Raw genomic sequence first — 9,399 nt, forward strand, 5'->3', positions numbered from 1 at the left:
AATGGGCTCACCCGTTGAACATGCCACACATAAACACACACAATCCCGAATTAAAGGCCCAATTAGACTCGATACATTGAGTCGAGTCACATAACCTAACTTTACTTTTGTAAACTCATACCAGGTCAAGCAGCCGAACGATTAGAAATACAAAATGATACTCTTTCTGTGACGGATCATTTTGAGCTTAGATCACTACACAAAGTTTTAAGAGAAAATATATTTTGTTCAAGTACATCTTACTAGGTTTTCAATAAATTTCAATTAATAATAATTTTACTCCGGAATAAAATTCAATCATGTTTGTTCATGTTGGATCAATTTCAGATTATGTCGGTTTCAGTCTTTCAGTTTAAAAAATGATTAGGGTCCTAGTAAGTTCGACGTTAGAATAAGTCATCTAATTTGAGAACGGTCACTCGGTCAGTGTTCTAATTTGCCTCGGTTCAACTTCAGACCAGTTCACTTTTATGGAGTATAATAGAGCTGTCAAAAACTGACCCGATCCGAAAACCCGACCTGAACCGACCGAACCCGTAACCGACCATGACCCGAAATTATGGTAAAACAGGTAACCCGAAACCCGACCTGTGCCCGACCCGAAAAAATCGATAACCGATTTTAACCCAATGTTGTAACACCCGAACCCGACACCCGACCCGAAAATGACCGATAACCGAACTGACCCGAACCCGATTTGATACCCGACCCGATGTCAACCCGAAATCGATTGTAACTCGATGAAACCTGCTATTGACCCGACCTGTGAGAACCCGCTACTCGATTTACCCGAGTTATCAATTACACGATCAAATATTAACTTCATTGATCTATCTATTTTAATTATTTATTGCTAAATATTGAAAAATTTAACTCTAAAATAAGTTAAACAAAATTTTTTAGAATATAAAATCCTTAAAATGTATAGGTTAATTATCAGACCCGAGTTTGACCCGTCCCTGAGAGTGACCCGATCTGAATTCTATTTGATCTGATTATTATCCGATCCAAACTAAGACCCGAACCCGAAAATAACTGTGTTGCAAACCGACTTAAACCAGACTCGATAAGACCCGAACCCGAAATTATCTGCTACAAACCGACTTAAACCCGACCCGATAAGACCCGAACCCAAAATCAAACCTGACCGAAATGTGACCCGACTCGAACCCGACCTGAACCCGGGATAGGAAAAAACCCGATATGACCCGACCTGAAATCGACCCAACCGAACCCGAACTCAACCCGAATGAAATATTGACCCGACACGACCCGACCTGATCATGACCCGAAACCCGAGATGACCCGACCCAAACCCGACCCGATGATCTGTTTTGACAGCTCTAGAGTATATAATTTAGTTATGGTTTTCGGGTTCGGACTTCGGACGGTCCAATTAGGTCGGGTCAGTTTTGCATCAACTGACTCCCCTTTCTCACGTGAAAATTCAGTTTCGGGACTTCCGGAGATTCACACTCTCCCTCAACTCCTCCGGCGAATCCCTGTCCCACCCGGACGGCGAACAGTAAGTTTCTCCCGCGAATTTGAAGCCACCGCTGACTTCACCCTGTTCTTCACAGAAATCTTGTCAAACCGCCCTTAACCCCGGAAAATCCGGCGCTGTTCGCCTGTTCAGTCCTTTTCCAGTTAACCACTCCTTCCGTCGTTGCTCAGGTCTAACCTACTTTCATTATCCTCTTATTTTTCCTGATTTTTGTTCCTGCTGTTTGAAATATTGGGTTTGCTGCATTTATTTCTGGTGATTGTTTTGTGATGAATTGAATTGAGGTCAGGTTCAAATTGGAATTACGTAATTGACATTTGCATTTGCCTGAATCTAATTTAAATTCGAAGTGACCGGCTTACTTTTGATTATTATGGTATATTCTCTGCTATTTTCAATTGAATTGGTTGTCTGCTGTATTTTATTAAAATGTTTTCGAGTAACAATTAAAATAAAAAAACGAAGTTAGGGTTTGAAGTTCAAGGGTTGTGATGCTGTTTTTTTTTTCCAAATATGATGAAATATATGAAAGGGAAAGCAATTACCTTGATTGAATTGCTTAACATTTAAAGTAAGTTTAAGTTGGAAAATAAATTTAGCTTGGGGCATAGTCATGAATTCACGTCATTGTAAAGAAGTTGTTTGTGTAGTGAATATCTTAGTGAATGAGATTGATGTTTGGAAAGAACGGTTGTAATATCTAGAAGCAATACACATGGTTTGATTGGAAGTCCTATGAACTTGAGGAGCTAGGCAATTTATGACATATGGTTTGATTTATGGTATACTGTGTGTGTTAGATTCATTCTTGTTATTGATTAGAGATTTACGGCATGGTTTGATTGGAAATCCTATGAGCTTTGATTCTTCCAATGAATATTACATATTTGGTGTACTATAGATCAAGCAATAAGTCTAATAAACTGAAAAAAGAGGTAAACTGCAAGGGTTTCTAAGATGGATTACTATGCCTAACTCCCAAGGAATTTTAAAACTTAATGTAGGAAAATTATCTTATTGTCCATTTGTCCCTTGTTTGGTTGTGTTCTAAGATGAGTTGATCCTTTTGTTGTACGTGTTATATGCTTGTCATTTTTTGCTAAATTCCCTGTATTTGTTCATTGCTTTGTGGAATTTGAGTAAAAAGCTAGATGCTTCTTTGTAAAACAACTCATTGCTCGACCTTCTGTTGATTATCACATATATTCAGCATAAGTATGTTGACAAGAACGGATTACCTTGTCATGGTCCACAACACAAGGCAGCTGGAACTCGTGCTATGCATGCTCCATATATCTTTGAGGATCTTCTCCCGTTTGTTCACTTTCTGTTATATGTCGGTGAATCTGTGGAGACCATAATGCAGAGACACAATGAATCAGTCGAAAACAGGGGGGTCCTTTTAATCGTGATGCTTCTAACACATAGGTATGTGAGGAGACAAGAGAAAAGAATACATCGATCCAAGTATGAACTAGAAGTTGGTGATGCTGTCAGCCTAAACATGTGGGCTGAAAGTCATCCAACGTGTGTTTTTTATATCAGGACTTCTCTGAGTCTGATCTGTTCATAAGTTGGAATTCAAACAGAGTGGTAGTTGCAGCAAATGATTTGATTTGGTAAAGGTGGTCTTTTAGCTTCTGACTCAAGATTTGGCACAAACAAATTTAAGGTTTGTTCTGTTTTCTTTGACTCTTGATACTAATCTAAGAAATCTATGTTCATTTCTCTACCTACACATACAATTTCCAAACTGATTATGATTACCCTTCTAGTGACTCTTTTGGTTTATTCAATTTGGAGAACAAGGTAGCTTGGGTGATTTCCCCAAGGTTCTCTAGCAGGGTGCATATAAGTGGATGAGGGCTCTTCACCATAGGAATTTAACAAAAGATTCTGCATGGAAGTTAGCTGGTTTTATTATAGACGGTCCTTTTAACGGTATTAGGATGATTAAGGCTCCATTCTATTGGACTTATTTTGGCTGAACTTATATTATCTGAACTTATCTGAACTTATTTAAACTTATTTTATCTGAAAAAAACTTATTTTGTCTAAAATAAACTTATTTGTGTGTGAAAATGTGAAAAAAACCTTATTTCTGCTGAACTTATATTATCTGAACTTATCCGAACTAATCTGAACTTATTTTGTCTTAAATAAGTCAAAATAAGTCGAACAAAACAAAGCCTAAGTATGCAGTATGCCTTTTGGCTTATTTACTTAGAAACTATTTGGCCTTTGCTAATATGTCGTCTTGTGATATTAACTTCTGAAAATAACTTCCTTCGTATGAAGTGTTGCAGACCAACATTTTAGTGGTTAAGTTCAGCACTTTTTTTTTCTTTGAGGCCATCAGCGTAATTTATTTAAGAAACATAAGTTGAAGAGAATAGATGCTTTCTCACTTGTTATTTTAAATTAATTCATGACATTCTCCATTGTACTAAAGAGTTGTACTTCATATCTCTTAACATTATACTGTTAATTGTGTAAACCATGCACCAATATTGGGCTATAGGCTTTCTAGTTTTTGAATGAAATCAACTTTGACCTGTGATGCTTTTGGGTTTTGAACTTTTAATTCTCAACAGACTTCCTTATCGGATTACGTCTTTGACATTGTTGTTGAAATTTTAGTTACTCACGGGATGCAAATTGCTTCAGGCCCTTGGGCTCCCTCCCCTTATGGTATGCCACTACCTATAGACTGTAGTGTTGCTCTAGTAGAGCACCAGGTTACATGTACTGATGTATATCACTTTTCTTTTAGGGCGGGCGAGGGGAGGGGGGGGGGGGGTTGATTATCTGGTGTGATTTACATCTTTGAATTGATACCATGTGAAATGTCAAGTGTTTAAATTATTTTAGGATACAAAAATGTCAAGAAGGACCGTAAGAGCCGGCTTCTTCTATGATGGTGAAAGGTTTTTTTTTTTTTTTTTTTGTTCCAAATGAATCGTAAGGACATTACAAATTACTATACACAGGCCGTTAGTCTTTGCCACTAGGACAAGACCTCTTGGTAGAAAAAATTGTTTTTTGATAATTATGTTGATTTCCTAGAGGAGTTTTATGACCTTCTTTTCCTCACATTGTAAACTATTGGTTTCTTCCCCTCCCCCTGATGTGAGTGCTTTTACCTGTTTCTTATCACACTGGTGTTCCAATTTCAGGGTTTTGGGCCACTAGGCCCTTCCTCTTGCCAGCCAGGAGATGAGCGCAATAATAGAGGTTTATCACCGTCAGATAAATGTTATATTAGTTAATGAGAAGGATCCCAGTGTATGTCAACATGTAGATTGGTTGGTTGATAAGCTGGCTACAGAAGTGCACTCTTACTTTTGGGTTGATGAGTATTGAGCAAAGCATGATTTCACCCGATACTGGAGAGATCACTGGATGGATGGGTTAACATTGTGGCGCAGTTCATTGGAGATCATGTTATTTTGGAAGGTCAATGTGCCAAAGTCAATGACCAACAAGATCAAGACAAATTCTACTCAGTATCAAAACCCTGGTTCTGAATTTTCAATTCCGATTGCACACTATCAAAAAGGGGTAATTTATGTGAGCATGATTGTAAGGTTAGCTGGATGTGTGCAAAAATGAATCTTCTAAGCCTTCCCTCAGTTTGTACCAATACAAGCAAGCACTGATCAAATGCTTAGTTGCACGACTCACGATTCTTTGATCCGTGATCATGCTGTTTTGCTCATGGCTTTTCTACAGACGCAGCTTAAAGCTTTAGCAGGTTTTTGCAGCAATGAGAGAATGATCAATGAGACTGACCAGTTGAAAGTTCTACAGGAGGTCAAAAAATCCTCGTCCACAGTTGAGCCTCATCCAGTGGAGAACGAAAAACCTCACGTGATTGTGATTAAGATGATTGTAAGACAGTTGAACGTCTTTGTTAGAAAGACAATATGAAATTGGTGATTAAGTAGTAAGACAATTGCAGGTGATAAGAACAAAGATTGTGCAATTATTGATTTGAAGAACCATGACAGAAAAGCAGCATATAACCAAACTCCCAGTAAAGGTACAGGTACAGGTGTATTTATCTTATTATTTCACAGTTGATTATGTTTGTTTACTGAATAAGGTAGTTTGATTGAGAAGTAATTTGCCGAGTCATGTTGAGCTGAACACCCTGGTAGGAAACGACTCAAGTAGACTTCACTGGGGCTACTACTGTTTCGAAGAGGTAGGATTTGAGCTCATTCATAAGCTATGAGATTTATGTTGTCTGGCATGTGTGCTGTTTTTGAGGACTAAATGAGGGGAACCACACAGTATACTGTTAGAACAAACTGTGGCTCTTGAAAAAAAGGGTGTGTTAAATCTCCGAACTTGCAAATCCGTAATGGATTTGACTACAAAGTTACGGGGAAGAGCAACTGAGCAAGTGGGAATCGGACTTGCTATCGCCGAGCTATCTGGCGCGATGAAAGAAATACCCAAATGTAATTTTGGTTTTTCACTTTTTTGAATATAACTAATGTGGAGTATAGAACTTTTGTTGGGTTCAGTAAGTAATAAGATATGCTCAAAATCATAGCATATTTTAATGTTTAGAATTGATGAAAGATGGGGTTGCCATACATAATAATCAATGTTGTTTTGACAGTACTTGTATCGCTGTTTTAAGAGTACTTGTGTATGAAAGATTCTATGAAACACTTGGCCATTTCTATATGTTGAGCGTTTAAGACGGTCTGTAATAAACCAAAATGTGGATTTACATGGTTATTTACTTATTTATGGTATTTTGATATTGCGATAACTCAAAGTATTAGTAATACCATTTGAACTGGTTTGGACTTTGTTGGGGAAAAAATAACAAAATAGTTTTGGGGTGAGAGAGGCTCGAACTCTCGACCTCAGGATTACTCAGAAAGCTATGAGACCTACGCGCTAGCCAACTGCGCCACCACCCCTTTGTTGATTAGTTTCGCAGGTTATCATATAAGTAAGAAGAATAATCTTTATATCTAAACCCCCCCTCATATCATTTTTTGTCTCAGTTTTTTGTTTTAGGAAACCAAAAACAAAATTATGAAACTATATAAAGTACTCCGTAGTTTTTGGTTGGTAATTTTAAAATCAATTATAATTACTCGATCTGGGCATTTTTTTTTTTTTAAAAAAAATTTAATATAAATTATAAGACTTTCAACGTTATAAATTTAAAAAACTGAAAACAAGAATGATGGTGTTCCGGTGTTGTAAAGATGGAAACAATGGGCTTCGAAGGAAGGCCCTTTTGTATGTGTTGAAGATCTTGCTTGTTTGAATGAGTAGAGTCCGAATTCACCTGCACAAGAGCAAAGTCACTAGCCTCGGGGGTGTTTCCGAGGAAAGCCCCTCCGATGCCTAAGTAAGAACGATGCTCGGATTCTAGAGAGAAGTTCTCTAGAAGAGTAGTCTTAAGGCGATAAATTGGACGTACCTTGAGGTGTGAGCCTTGGCGGCTTATTTATAGTGTTTGCATAATAAATGCCCATAGGTCATTTATTGCTTTTGGGCCTTGGGCCTTGATGGATGGCTGACTAGCCATTGGTGGGTTTGATGCTGTTTGTTTAGAGCCATTGGGCTTTGGACTTAGTGGCCCAATTGAGAATCAATTGGGAGCCCAAACAACATGCCCCCCAGACCCGGTCCATTTAGAATTAAATGGGTGGGTTTCCAGCTGTCAGAAGTCCGAAAGTTCCCTCTCTTTTTTGAAAAGGGATGATTTGCATTGATGACAAGTGTTGGGAGTTGTATTGTGTCGTGGAGATTGTGGGTTGAGGAAGTTGATGCGCCCTTTTTCTTTTCTATAAATACTGGGTGCTTTGCTCTTTTCGAACTTTTTACTCCTTCTTTCAAACCCATTCTCTCTCTAAATTCCGGCGATCGCAGTGCAATTTGCTTCTTCAGATCTACGAAATTCGGCCAACTTTAGACTTCGGGAACTTGTGTTGTTCGCTTTATCGGCGAATTCCGCTTCGGAAAAAGGTAATTTGTTTCTGAGTTCTCCTTTTTTTCTTCGTTCTTCCTTCTACCCCTCAATCTAAACCCTAGATCGAGATTTCGCGACCATGGCAAAGAATAGGGGCAAAAGCAAGTTCGTCGTTGGCTCCTCTAGTGAGAGGGAGAACGTGCCTTCGGGGAGGTTACCGAAAACTTCGAGGGGTCGGCCTTCGGCGAGGCCGTTGGAGAAGAGTTCGATTGGTTGGGATGCTTCTGAAGATGATGTAGTTGGTGGGTTTGGCGTGTCTGAACGCGCAACCTCTGGTGAGAGAGCTGGCTTTTCGGGTGCTCGTCGTCGTTACCCCGAGTTTCCAGTTCATTGGACGGAAGCTGATCCGAAGGGCAGGTATTCCTCAATTTTGCACGAGACCACCAAGATCGACGGTCCGTTGGAGAAATCGGTCAGCGGTGACTGGTTGGTGGAAGCGAAGTTGGGGAATTATCATCGGAAGGCCGAGGAGCTATACGGAATTCAGCATGCTTTGGGGTACTGGTGCGAGCTTCCTGAACAAGAGCGTCCTCGGGTGACTCATCCACCGAGGGGGTTCATTTCCGTGTACACTCACCATTTGGAGAATGGTCTCCGCTTTCCTTTGGATCCGTTCGTATCCGAGCTTTTGGTGTCGTACAACATTAGTTTGGCCCAGCTCACACCCAAATCTATGAGGCACATAATCGGATTTAGATGGGTGTGTGACTTCGTCAATTTCCCTTGCTCTGTCGCTATTTTTCGGGATCTTCACGATCTGGTTCTCAACCATGCTTCCAAGGGTGATGGGTATGGTTGGTGGACCATTGTCAACAAGAAGTCCCGAAAGAGGGGGGATCCGAACTACATCACGGCGTACCCCTACCTTAGCTCTGACCACAATTGGAAGACGGAGTGGTTGCTCGTTCGTGTGCCGACGGATCCGAAGCATCCCAACTTTTATCGTCCTCCGAAGTGGTTCGTGGCTCCTGATCCTGATATGAGGGGTGTGGCAGCTCCAGATCGGAATCATCGCCACTATGTGGACCTCCTCCAGTGGTTCTTGGCTCAAGAGGATAACCATCGACTGCCGTCTAGCTGGCTCCCGAATCTCAATTACATTTTGAGGGAGGACATTCTTGCTGTTGCCGGTCTCAGCAGGATTTTTGACAGGGGTAGGTGTCTTTCGGCTGAGACCGTTTTTTCAGTGAGTTTGTCCTTCTCTTTCCTGCTTCGTTTTGCTGACATGTTTTGTGCTTTGTTTTTGCAGAGTAAGGCTTTAGCTGCATTGATCCTAAGAAGTTGGGCATTTCTTTGGATTTGAAGACTATTCACGACCCGGCTCCCGAAAACAAGTTCGGAAAAGATAACCCTCGTAATCCTCGCCTGAAGGATTACGTGTTGTCTCCTTCGGGGGTTGCTCGGATATCCGAAGTTCGAGCTGATCCGTGGGATTCTGCCTCCTCTGTTGAAGCTGTTCCTGTGAAGGTTGTGCTTCCTGTGTTGAAGACAACTTCGGACCCGGTGAGTGTTCATTTATAGGCTCGATTTTCTGTTTGTCTTCTTCTTTTCGGTTGGCCGTCGGCTAACGTCTTGGTCCTGGACCATCTTTTAGGGTCCTGGGACTGACGCTGTGCCGCGTGCCGTTCCTTCGGTTTCATCTCCGGCTCGGATAGATATCTCTTTATCTAGGAACCGGGTACTTCACGCTTTTTTCTCTATTTCTTCCTTTTTCTTCTTTTACATTCGTTGACCCTTGGTCTCCCCTTTTTAGGATCAACGCAAAAGGAAGGGTAGCACTCTTTTGAGGCCTTCCACGCATCCGAAGAAAGCAAAGGCTTCTCAGCCCTCGGAGAAGGTATTTGTTCTGACTTGGAGTTTTTTTGTAGTTCGTTTCTCCCTTTTTCCGAAA

The 9,399-nt window shown here is 40.6% G+C and overlaps 1 long non-coding RNA gene and 1 other non-coding gene across 2 annotated transcripts; one reads left to right on the forward strand and one right to left on the reverse strand.

Annotated features, from left to right (window-relative positions):
- The first annotated feature begins 1,414 nt into the window (after nucleotides 1-1,414).
- Nucleotides 1,415-6,202, forward strand: LOC110788147 (uncharacterized). Its single transcript, XR_002533260.2, has 3 exons — nucleotides 1,415-1,674; nucleotides 2,715-3,176; nucleotides 4,681-6,202. It is a non-coding gene; the product is annotated as an uncharacterized lncRNA (long non-coding RNA).
- Nucleotides 6,203-6,358: 156 nt separating this feature from the next.
- TRNAM-CAU (transfer RNA methionine (anticodon CAU)) lies at nucleotides 6,359-6,444 on the reverse strand. The gene is given in 2 exon segments: nucleotides 6,359-6,394; nucleotides 6,407-6,444. It is a non-coding gene; the product is annotated as a tRNA-Met (tRNA).
- Nucleotides 6,445-9,399: the final 2,955 nt, after the last annotated feature.

The sequence above is a fragment of the Spinacia oleracea genome, chromosome 5, assembly GCF_020520425.1.
Source record: "Spinacia oleracea cultivar Varoflay chromosome 5, BTI_SOV_V1, whole genome shotgun sequence".
Classification (NCBI taxonomy): Eukaryota; Viridiplantae; Streptophyta; class Magnoliopsida; order Caryophyllales; family Amaranthaceae; genus Spinacia; species Spinacia oleracea.